Raw genomic sequence first — 13,236 nt, 5'->3', positions numbered from 1 at the left:
CCTTTAGCAAGCTCCTCATCAGGTCTTGGTTCTTTTCCTGGTGTGGTGACCCATACCTTCACTCATGAATGCTCTGGATTTTTTGTCATCCTGCCTAGAATGAGTTGCTATAGTTCCTATTAGCCTTAATAATAGGGCATGGGAATACTAGGAGGTGCCCTAAGGAATCTCCTGCAATGCAAGTATACTGTTCCTTTCCTCCACTATGGAGTAATAGTCCAGTTTCCCCTTGGTAAATTGGGGTCAACACATCTGCCAACACTCTAACTCCCTTTTAGCTTGTTTACTCACAGGTATGAGGAGACCGAAATAACCAGAGGGAAGTCTTAGCTTTCAGTTCAATGGAATCATTGTTGTACGATCCTCCCTCTCCCCCAGAATGAAGAATTCTAGGCCAACAGAGCATAATGTCAGGGGAGGCAGAAATTTTGCTAGTGGATCGCTACAGGTAATGATCATGGCAATGATAATGGTATTATTCCTACTTCCACCACTTGATTCCTGGACCCATGAGTCCTGGCTATGTGACACAGTACCATATAGTGGATGCTGATTAAAAGTATATGCAGCATTTTGCAGACCTTTCTCCAGCCCTGCAAGCTCTTGTCACCTAGATGCACTGTAATTACATCTTCAAAAGGCCATTCCACCTTTCTATCAATCCAGCTGCTTCTGGATGGTGAGGAACATGGCAAGGCCAGTGAATTCCATAACACCAGCCCATTACCTCACTTCTTGGGCCATGCAATGTGTTCCTTGTTGAAAGGCAATGTTGTGTAGAATTCCTAAGGCATTCTGTAAGTCCATGGATGGTAGTTTTGGCAGAGGCATTGTGTACAGGGAAGGCAAATCCATATCCAGAATAAATGTCTATACCAGTCAGGAAAAAGGATTTCCATGATGGAAACAGTACAATATAATCAATCTGCCATATAGGACCAAAAATCTTTTATCCTCCTATTTGAAAAGAACAAAGTGAGTAGAAAGTTGTAATCTCAGTAACATTCTTCTACCTTATAGTGTTGTCTAATGTTTTAGTAACATCATTTTATATGCTCAAATTAGGCTTCATGATTTTCATCATCCTACACAGTATATGTATAGGCTTTTTCACATTTTCACTAGTTTCACATAGCTCAATATTCTTCCTCACATTTCACTTCCTTCTTCTAGATGAGACTTTTTCTCATGAGGTTCAGCCTTTAGAAGTTGCTATAAGGAGAATCTTTCTTAGCAATGGAATTTGTTTTGTTGTTTGTGAGAAAATGTCGTTGTCTTTATTCTTAAGTAATAATGTAGAAAAAAATCAGACCATAAATAAACAGTGATTTGCTGTCAGCACATTAAGGATATCTCTCTGAATTTATTATAATGGGCTTATAGATAATTGAATTCAATCTACATGTTGATTAGTTGTACACAATTGAATAGGATTTAAAGAATTCAATTTACTTATTTTCTCCACTGTAACCTTATTTTAATTAACATTTAATATAAATATATAATTTAAACTTTTTATAATATCCCTTTACTTCTAAAGAAAACAAAGTCTTTGCACTGGCTATTCAAATGTTAGAGATTCTCTGTGGATCTATTTCAAGAGTTTCACCATAAAGAGACAGATTTTCTTTTTTTCTATATAAAATACAAACTTGTCCTTGAAATTCTCAATGTTGGAAAAAAATAGAAACAGTACAGTAGAAGAACACAGCTCCAGTAGATGTCAAGTTTCAGTTTCAAACTATCCAACATGAGACTGTCCATTATGGCTTGTACCTAGATGTCTCCCCCAAAACCTATGAAGTTATAGGTGGGGCTTTTCAGAGGCGGCTGGATCAAGAGTTTGTGATGCTAGGTCAAGGATGTAATGCTGAAATTGATTTTGGGGGCAATGCTAGCATTAAGTCTGCCTCACCCTGGGTATGAGAGCTACCTGGCCTAAGAGTGGGTAGCCTGAATAGGATATAAGGGACAGAAAGATGTTCACTGTCACTTGCCACTTCAAAGCTTTGCTGCCTTCTGTCCACCTTGAATTGTTCTTCCTCTGAGATGCTCCTCTTCCATGACACCCTGCCTTGGAGGCAGCCAACTATGAACTGAAACCTCTATAAACTGTGAGCTACAAGGAGTTTCCTCCTTTAACTTTGGGTGCCTGTATTTTGTCTCAGCAACAAGAAAAGTAACTAAGACACTGTCTTAAAGTACAATGTGATACAATAAACAGGTGATACACAGCATAAATTTTAAACAGTGCTTAGAAATAGCAGAAAATGATTCTGGTAAAGATGAGTTGAAAACTCACGTTATGATTCTATATATTTCCTTACAGCATTTCTATTTTTCATATATAATATTCATTATGCCATAGGGGAAGCACTCTCCCAGACTTTGTTTCTTTACAAATATTATTTTTTAACTTGACTGTAATTGCTAAATAACAAATAAAACAGTTAAATTTATATTTGGTTTGTTAGTCCACATAGCTTATAGATATGTTGCCAGTGACCTATAAGATAAAAAGCATACACATGAGTCTATTTGAAGTTCATTTTTCTTCCTTTTGTGTATCATCTCTTATTCTACCTCCCTCTTTTGATCTTTTCCCTCTCTTTATTGTTTTAGAGAGTTGATGAGATCACCTTTTGTTTAAAACGTGATTGTTTAAAAACACAGCCCAAAACAGAAAACCTCTGTAAATATTGGGGTAGTTGGCTTCCCATTTCATTTCATTCAATTTAGTAGAACTGCTTCGTATTTACTAAAATACTTAGCATAATGGCTGATGCAAAAAAGAACATACCAATTACATTCAGATAAAATTTGGAAAAATGGGGGCAGTATTACAGAGTGTAGCAGTTAAATAGCTAATGTGTTGTTTGGTACCTGAGAGAGATAACTGGTGTGTTTCCCATTCTCCCATTCCCCATATTTAATCCATCTCTGAGATTCCACCATGGAACCTTGTAAGTCCATTTACTGATTAATTTTTTCCTTTTTGTTATGTACAAGAGCAGTATTTTGCTAAGATCATTATCTTTTAGTGTATTAGTTTTGCTATTTTCATTTTCATTTGTAATAGTTTTGCTCCAAAAGTAGCAGTAGGGCTTATTTTCAGGGGATGTCACTTTTAAAATGCTAGAACTTGCTTTCTGAGTAGGTCTTATTTTCAGGGAAACATGGCATTATTTTCCTGGACACAAAATTTGTGTCTTCTAAACTACTTACATTGCCATCACTGTGACCAGAGACACACCTGGGCATGTAGTTTCAAGTCATACTATTGTTTAAAATTTTTGGTTACCACATTCATTTTTACTCACAGAATATCTAGCACATATTGGTTGTCATGTAAATGCGCTCATGCATGCATGTGTGTGTGTGTGTGTGTGTGTGTGGCTGTAGCCAGAGGATTGGCACTCAGTCGGCAACGCAGCTATGAGGTCAACCAATTGCCATAGCTCTTTGGTCCTCAGGGGCTTGTTATTTCCGCAACTACTGGGGGCAGCACAGAAATACCAAGTCCTCTAGTCAAATCTGAAGATAAACAGCAAAAATAATCACAGCTTCCTCCTCTGCCTTTGGAATGTATTTCAGAGGCCCACTTTGCAAGTCTGGTTCATTTCCTTTGTTTAATTCACTTATGTTGTGGGTGGCAGAGAGAGGGGCGATGTGACCGCAGAAGCATTCCAAGTGGGTGCTTGAGGCAGCGTGAGTTTGGGGGCCTCCCTGGGCTCTGGAGAGACTGCAAGGGGAAATGTGGGTCCCCTCACTCTTTAGGGTGCTTGATGGAATGTGAAGGGTGAGCTTTTAGGGGGAACTTGTCTTCCTGCTCAGCTTTTAACTCTCTCGTTGGTGCCTGCAGATTAGAAATCAGAAATGTGGAATAGACCTAAAATCTGAAAAGCACAAAGGAACGTGCTTAGTGTGGCAGAATGCCTAGGGGAACTGGGAGAGGTTGAGGGAGCAGTGGGAGGTGAGGACATAGTAAGGGAGAATATCTGAGCAGATGCCAGCTCATCCTTATCATTTCTCTCTTCCCCTGGTCACTCATTTTTCCTTTTCTTTGCCTCTTTTTATTTCTTTCTTAATTTTTCTTCCTTTTCTTGTCTCCCTATTGTCATTCTCCAGACAATCTCACCCTTCCCCTCTTCTCTTGTGCTTTCTGAATCTCCCTTAGTTTTCTCCTGTGCTCACAGTCAACAGATTAACATTTCTACTAAAAGCAACAAGAGGAACTAAAGGAGGAAGACTTTTGTGTCTTATCACAATCTTGGTTGCTTAAAACAATACAAATTTATACTTACAGTTCCTGAGGCCAAAGTGTAAAATTAAGGTATCAGCAAGGTCACCCTTTTGCTGAGACTTTAAGGGAGAAATCCCTCCTTGCTTCTTTCCAGGGTTTGATGGTGGCAGGCCTTTCCTGGGCTGTGGCTGTTTAACTCCAGTCCCTGTACCCCATCCCATCTTATCACATTCTCTTTCTCTCTCTGCCCTCTACAGTGACAGTTGGCTGACTGCTTATGTTGCTAATAATTCTTGGGTTCTTTTGCTCAAGTGCAATAGAAATCATGAGTTGGCAAAGTGTAGCTCTGCTAGTGGTCCTGATGTCACCAGATGACTTTGGATAATGCTAGTGCCAGCCATCACCATTTGACACTGGTTTTGTACTGGAAACCATAGGTCTGTCAAGTGCTGATGTCTGCTGATGATCTTTGTTTGCTGCTGAACTCTGGAGCTCTTCAAGTGTAACAGCTCCCAGTGTTTTTTGCTCTTTCTTTTGAGACAACTTCTCTATAGACACTACTTAGGGATTTACAGGACCTTCATTTATTTCCACTCAAGAAATAAATCTGGAGCAGATTTATAGTACCACCAAAGGGAGTCTTTATTTTAACAAAACCAATACTACGGCACAGAGGAGCAGGTACACTGAAGGAACCCTTCCAGAATAATCCAAAAAGTGTTAAGGTGAGTGCTGTTTACATAGCAACTGTAGGCCTGCGGTTGGTCCAAGTGCAGATCTGTGATTAGTCCAAGTGGGTGCAGAACTCCAGGACAGCAGCAGTTGTCAAGGCAATTCAGCCAGGGTGCAGAGTGAAGAAAACTGATTGACAGATATCATGTCTCTGGAAAAACAAAATGGCAGGGCTGAAAGGAAGGAATCTTCAGGAGGGCTACCTGTGTCCATTAGGGCTAACTGGGGCTTGGGGAGGTTGGAGATGTTAACAATAGGCCCAGAAGACTCCCTCACTGATTTTAGGCACATTTAAGTGACATTCCCCTTCTTCAAAGAGGCATCTGAAGTGTTGGGAGCAGGGCAGGATCACGATGGCTGACAGGGGCCTAGAGAAGAGCACTGAAACTAATTGTCCCAGTCCATAGGGTGGGAAGGGTAGAAGGGAAGTGAGGAAGAGGGGCATGATGGCCTTTGGCCAAACGATGCCTACTCTGGCCTCTAGGAAAAAAAGTCAGTGCTTCTTTTTGTTCTCACATATTGCTAGGAATAGTCATGCAGGGACCACCAAGATAATCCAGGATGAGCTCATTTTAAAAATCCCTAACTAAAATGCAATTGTAAAAACACTTTCCCAAGTGAGGTCATGGTCATAGATTCTGAGGGGCAGGATGTATCTTTATGGAGGTTACTATTCAATCCACTGTAGGTGAGGTTCGAACTTCCAGATAACATTCAGTTTTCTGTTTTTGCTCTTATTCACAGTAAGCCCAATGGTTATTGGTGATGAATGATTACTTAGCTTCTGAGAAGGTGCTACCCACTACATTTTAACAAACATGATCCAAACACTCACAGTAAGACATACCTTCAACTCCAGACCTCATATATCAAGTTAGAAGCCTTGAAGAAGGGGCGGGGCTATCTTCCTGTGTCATGACATGAAAATTAGAATATTGAATCTGGAGCTGGGGATTTAGCCCAGCGGCACAGTGCCTTCCTGGCAAGCATAAGGTCGTGAGTTTGATTTCTGGTACAGGAAAAAAAAAAAAAGAATATTGAACCAGTTATGCTGAGATTTTCTTCATGTCCTGTACTTTGTAATTATTAACTCTTTAGTCTTAGAACCAACCTTAATGGCTATCAACTTCATCTCTGCACTTTGATCTGTACTAGACATCATCATTTTCTGTTTTGCTTTTGGTCAAGGGTCTCCCTATGTCATTCAGGCTGGTTTCACACTGGAGCTCCTCTTGGTTCAGCCACAGAAGTGCCAGGATCACAGGCATGCACAACTGTGCCTGGCAGTAATATTACTTTTTATTTGTATAATGCTCATATTGAACAATGCATTCCGAGTTGCAAAAGAGGATTTCTTTTTTGGTCCTTATCCATAAATCTTAATCCTTAAGTTAGACAGAAACAGACACGAGTGCTATTGAGCTGGGTGGTTCCGGTGTGCTGAGGGCTCTCTCATGCCGCTTCAGTTACTGGCCACTGTGACTCATGGTCAGCTGGTCTCAGGTGGCCTCAGGAAGGCAGGTCACTTCTGCCCCATGTGGTCTTTCTCCTCCAACAGGCTAAGAAAGAAATGCCTCGATCAAGTTGGGGTTAGGACCCTAAGAGGGAGAGTTGAAGCTGTCAAGGCTGCTTGAGGCCTAGATTTGGTGTAAGGAGCAGCACTGTGTCATTCCAAAATTCATTCACTGAAGCCCTCACTCTCAGATGTGACAGGGCCTATAAAGAGATAATAAAGATGAAGCGAAATCAGAAGTTTGGGCCCTAATCTGATGGCAACACTGCATTTTCATAGCTAGGAAGCCTTCAGACTAAACATTTGGATGGGTATCCCACTCAGTGAGTTCCAAAACAGGAAGTTTGATAGTTAGATGAGTAGAAGAAGGAAGGATGCAAATTAGACTGGGTTTGGTGAATGTTGTAGTCAGGGTTTGCACAGAAATAGATTCAATGCAGAACACATAACTTATAGGATTATTTTATAATATTCACCCAAAAAGTCAAATAAGAAAGAGTACAATAGATCTCTCCACATACTAGAGACCCAAACAATCCAGCTGAGGGCCTGGATCCCATGGCAATGTCCTCCACAAATCCACCTGGAGGCCTAGAGCCCTCCACAGTGTCTCATGCAAGTCTCTATCAAGGATCTGCACTAGAAGGCCCACAGGTCAGTGGTGGAAGCTAGAAAGTCTGCACCAGGGGGATGAAGGATCTGCGTCACCAGGCTGAGGGACCTGCTCCAGAGTCAGGAGGAAACGCCCAGGGTAAGGACCAGAGCTCACCTGAAGAGAACTATAGCCATCCTCAGCCATAGTAAGGACCCAAGCTCCTCCAATGACGAGAACAGCTTAGTTCATATCAGGAAAACCAGTGTGACAAGCTTCTCCATGAGAATCAACAGTGCACCATCTTCCCCTCCAGTTTTCCTTTTATGCTGTTGGCAACAATCCTTCTACACCCAGAACCATGCTGACTCGGTTCAGCTGTGTGTTACAAATTGGCCAATTTTTAATCCACCAGAGTGATCTTGGCATCCATGCTTGCCACTCCCCTGAGAGACTAAGGGAGAAAGCAGGCTCCTGATTTAATGGAGGCACCACCTGGGTTGACAAACCTACAGCTGTAGCATTGAATTCTCTTCCCATGGAAAGAGCTCCCATAAATCCTAAAAATATGCCTGGATGCAGCAGCCTTGTTTCATGAAAGACTGACTGCCCAGGGACAAGCACATTTTTATTTCACTGGTTGACACAGAGCTTATAAGCAGCACTGCCATTGGTAAACATGATTTTTTTTTTTAAAAGTAATACTGTAAGAGCAGGTACAGTGGACAGAGAGTGCTTCTGGCCCATCTGAGATCAAGGTGAATTTCAGCCTCCTCTTACTCTTGTGGCTAGACCCAGCTCTCTAGCTTTGGGGTGGAGGCAGACTGGACCCAGGAAATGAAACTTTGAGAAGTCAAAGAGGTTGAGATGGTAGGAAACTGGCCTACAAAAGACAACACCTCCACTATCAGCTTACTCTAGGATCTTGGTGAGAACCTCATTTCATCAAGGGCTATTTCAGACTGACTAGTCCGGTACTCTGTGAACTTGAGAGGCTAAGGGATGAAGCATCATCTGCTGATCATCTCTCCTACCCACTGGCTCAGGTGTTCATTGGTCCAGAAGCAAAGAAGCTGAGTTGGTCAGGATGTGGAGCGTCTTTAACACACTCAGGTAACTAGCACTGCCTGAGAGGTAGTTAAAAAATCAAAATATCCTAAATTGTTCTCAAATGAGCCAACACCTGTCTCTTATTACAGTGCATTGCAGGGCAAGCTTAAGATCCTAGTTTATTTCAGTTTAATTCATTACTTAGTACCTAATAGGACTATAGAATAATTAAAAGAATGAATAAACCCATTAAATATTTCATGAATAAATGAATGAACATATGAATTACATAGTAGAGGCTTAAACATATGAAGGGCACAAAGTATCTTTGCCCTCTTCATTTTTTTGTCCCCGGGATATGTGTATACTATGTACTCAATGAATAGTTGCTGAATTTCACTGAAATTATAAAGTCCAGAAATTAAATATGACATTTAAAAGTAAATCAACTAAATGTCCCTATGATTCAAGGATGAATGGGTAAAATTCTACCCTTCAGTCCTGAGAGGTCCTAGCTCTGTGCTAAAAACAGCTGACATCTTCTTTCTGAATATTTTCTGACGCTCCCGGTATTAGCTGAGCCGGGGTCAGTAGTGGTCACAGCATCCTTTTTTAATTACATCTAGCTAGGGAAGGTGTGAGGTGCCAGGGAACTTCCTCTCAGAGCTCTTAGGGATGTCTGGGGACCTTCACATGGCTTTATATTCTCTATGGCTGCTATGCTCCCCTGCCTCAACTTCCCAGTGTCAACCCTGAGAGTGCTCCTCAGTGTAAAAGAAATTTAGAATACATCCAAGAGGGAAGATGTAACCATCTGGCTTCAATCAAAGGTCACCATGCTGCAAACTCAGACCGAAAAAAACTTCCCGCAACAGGTGATCTACTCAGGCTCTAGGCTTTGAAACTCCAGGGGGCTCCTGAGGCCAGCCTAGAATTCCCACCCTGATTGCCTCTTCACAACCATGCTGATGTAAAACCCTGGGTCACACCCACTGGACAGAGATTGATAGCTTGGATAAATCACATAGACTATGAGCATGAAGCTACCTCCTATTCTTTTTTCTATCTGCAGGATCACAAATGCAGAGAGAGTGGTCATTCCCAGGGCTTTAAATATTTTATTGCTGACAAGTGGTGTCTCCATATGTACATTAAGCCAGGCCTAGGTATATCTGAACTTACCTTTCCATTTCTCTAGCAAGCACATTTCCTCTTCATTTTTCTATTCTACCCCCTCTTTAGGGGATCTGGCAACACTTTAAATGTATTCACTAAATAATCTCAGACTTAGGGTGCACTTTTGAACTTAATGATGACAATATAGAATCCTACACTCTCCCTTTGTCATCCCAGGACCTGGATCTGTGGTCATCTCTCTTTTTGCATCTGTTAGGGAATCCCTTGTGTAGAGTGTCACTTAGTTTTTAGAACAACCACATAACCACAATTGTTCTAAAAACAGAGTGCTGGCCAGAGATATACCTCAGTGGCTGGGCAAGTGCAGGGGCCTGAGTTCGATTCCTGGTGCCAATAAAGAAATAGATAAATAAAAGATAAAAACAGAGTTCTTGGGATTCCAAGGAAGTGGGACCTTTACATTATAGACTTTTTAAAAATCTCTCTCCCTCTTTCCTTCTCTCTTTCTTTCCTTCCTTCTATCCATCTTTGCTGTGTGGGATTGGAAACTAGGACCTTGTGAATGTTATGCAACCACTGAGCTGGACTCCCAGCACCACAGATTGTTTTTAAAGGAAAACAATGAAATAAGGGATGAAGAAGTAATAGGGATTACTCAGTAATAGGGAAGAATTAGAAGAATTAATAGAATTAGAAGAATTAATAGTGGCCAGGAAACAAAGAAACAAGGGTTCCAAATATTCCCTTAAGGGGCATGCTTACCAGTGCTCTAACTCCCTTTCCACCTCCTAAATTAGGAGGTGGAAATAGGATGAAGAAGTAATAGGGATTACTCAGGAGTGAGAAAAACAGCCCCAGTCACTGAGACCTTGTGTGACACATGCTGGAAAGAGCCTTTAGTTCACGCAAATACCACAAAGTGCTTTTATTCTTTCCACTGACTAGCAGTGTGGTGGAGCCAGCCGAGGTGATGTCAAGGAAACTCCATTTATGTATGGTTGCTCAGATTGCAGAAGTGCCCTCAAAATCACTGAAAGCCTGCAAAGAAAGGGCATCTCTGAAGAGACTCACCAAACTCTGGGAACCTGATCCCCAGGAGGAAACTCAATAACTTCAGATTACCTAGAGGACATTGTCTTATAAGAGGGTCTTAAGCAGAACGAGATGTTGACTGAGGTGGGCCGGCTTGAAGAGATGAAAATTTTCTCCCCCATACTATATATTCACCCAGTGATGTTTCCTACAGTATCTTCATCCCTGAGATGCATAGAGTTTACTGATTAGAGCTTTGACATTCCCTGAAACAATGTTAGAGGGTGGACTCCAGAAACTTGCTGATGGGGCACCACAGTGGCTTCTCCACCAATCAGTGAGTCACAACTGTTTCCTTTCCAAGAAGACTTAGGAGGCTAGGGAGAAAAGCAGATTTGTCTTCGGAGTTCAGTCTCAGCTCGAAGGGCGATGGTTTCTCATATCTCTTCCTGTATTCTTTAGGGTTCTCTTTTACTTCTTAGAAGCCAATCCCTATTACTTCGATCCCTGTTTGGGATAATAGTTGTTTATATTAAAACTCTCTGTTCAAATAATTGTGCTGTTTCTTCCTTCTGACTGGACTCTGATTGAATCACAACCCTCAGAAATTTCTCTCACAGCCTGTTTCTTCAGAGGGGGAAAAACTGTGACTCTACCAAGTGCTACTAGCTGAAGAATCCATTTCCTTGCAGATTAATCAGAATTCATCAAGGTACATGACACTGAGTGCTGCCTCTTGAATTTTCCAGAGCTCCACAACTAAAAATGTAGAGACATAGGATCACATCCAAAGGTATGGTCTATGGTATTGGGTTACACAGGCTTGAATATACATATAAATGTATCCAATAAAGCAATTAGCAATGCTTGAGGACAGAAAATTCATGACAGCTAATGAGGTGTTAGTCAGCTCTCTGTCACTATGACAAAATACCAGAAATAATTGGCTTATATGGAAGAAGGGGATTTTTTTGGCTCACAATTTCAGAGGTTTCAGTCCATGGTCTCTGTTGCTTTAGGGCCTGTGCTGAGGTAACACATCCTGGTGGAGAGTGTGTGATGAAGGAGGCTACTCACCTCATAGTGGCCAGGAAACAAAGAAACAAGGGTTCCAAATATTCCCTTAAGGGGCATGCTTGCCAGTGCTCTAACTCCCTTTCCACCTCCTAAATGTTCCACCACTTCCCAGTTAGCATTACAGGGTGAGGACCAGGCTTTTAACACATAAGCCTTTGGGAGGCACTCAAGCTAGTGCAAATGGGAAGAGTTTTAAAGGTTGACTGTTTACCAGGCAAGTGATAGGGAAGGAATACGCTGTACAGAGGCAACTGAATAGACAGAAGTTGGCAGATATGGCCAGGCACAGCAACCACATTGCAAACTGTCAATCATATGGAATGGCTGGACATGGGTGGCAGCCATTGTGAAGGGGTTTGGCCTTAAGTTGCAGGGATTTAGACAGGGGATGGAGAAGAATTAAGACATGATCGTCTGCAGGACCCTGTATGCCAAGGCAATGTGTTCCTGACCTAGGACCCCATCAGTGGTGATAGAAAACAGTTTATCAGGATTTTGGACCCTTGAGAGTGAAATAACAGATGTGGAAAAAATACTATAGTTCTTTATTTTTGCAGGGCTGAAACCCAAATCTAGGGCCTCCCATATGCTAAATTCTTGTTCTACCACTGAGCTACACATTTTCAGCTTTAAAGCACATATTTTCAATACTAATGAACTACTACTAATAATAACAAGTACTAATAAGCAATCACTTCTGAAATTTGATTCTGAGCATGAGCAATATTTTTATGTAGCAGGATCACCCAAATGTTGTGCTAAATGACGACATTGTGCTGGGAACCTATCACAATGCATCCTTCTCAGCCTTCCTCCCCATCTCCCCACCGAACAGTCAGTACTGAACAGCCGGCAGCTTCTGTTTTAAAGTGAAGAATGAACATTATATGCATTTACTTTTACAACCAGTGCTTAAAAGAGCAGAATATGAAAAAGAATTTTATAGCTGGGATAGGAACTTTATTCCCTTATTATGTAAAGAGTAAACAAATGCCTTGGTCATCAGATGTTCTTGAACAGCAAGTCAGGGCTGGGGATATGGCTCAGCAGCACAGCGCCTTACTTGGCAAGTTTATCGTCCTGAGTTCGATTCCTGGTACCAAAACAAAAACAAGCAAACAAACAACAAACCAGCAAGTGAGACAGGGCACTGGAATTGGTGTCTTAGAAAAGTGAAGGAGCTTCCTACTGTCATCCTTGGAGGGTGTGGTGTACTTATTGATGAGGCACTAGAAAAATCCATAATCCAGAATGCTTGCAACTCAAGGGAAATTCCTTTTGGAAAAGGCAGAATGAAGCCTTTTTCCTAACTAACCAGGAGGTTAATCTGCTCAATGCCAAGGATCTTGAGCTTCTTCAACTTGAGTCTTTCAAGTTTCAGGTTACAATTTTTATCTCTTAGGTAACCAGCGATGTTCCACACCATCTAGATAAAGATACTCCATTTTTGGATCTTATTGCATGAGATCATACCACCAACTTTGAAATGATGATTTTGAGTCCATTATTTCAGTTGCAGCCCCATCCAATCAAATTCTTTGTGTTGCATACCTGAAAGGACTGTTTCTATTCTGCTGTCTGTCTTAGTTATCATAACCTGTAGCTACTGTTTGTTCTACAGGGTCACTCAATTAACCTCTGCTAAGGTCTGGCATGTGTAGCTTCCTCACATTCCATCTCTTGTGATAATATTTTCTCACCATGAATGCTATGCAGCCCATGTTCTTTATCTTCATGGCCATCTTCTGACAAAGGGGTTGGCAAAATGTTGGCTGTGCCAACAGAAGCTAGAAAAAGTCCCGGGGCCTCTGCTTTATCCCCCAACATTCCTGAGCCTCATAGAAATCCATGTGTGATGGT

The sequence above is a fragment of the Chinchilla lanigera genome, unplaced genomic scaffold, assembly GCF_000276665.1.
Source record: "Chinchilla lanigera isolate Chin_1 unplaced genomic scaffold, ChiLan1.0 scaffold00009, whole genome shotgun sequence".
Taxonomy (NCBI): domain Eukaryota; kingdom Metazoa; phylum Chordata; class Mammalia; order Rodentia; family Chinchillidae; genus Chinchilla; species Chinchilla lanigera.
Note: the sequence above shows the minus strand (reverse complement) of the source record.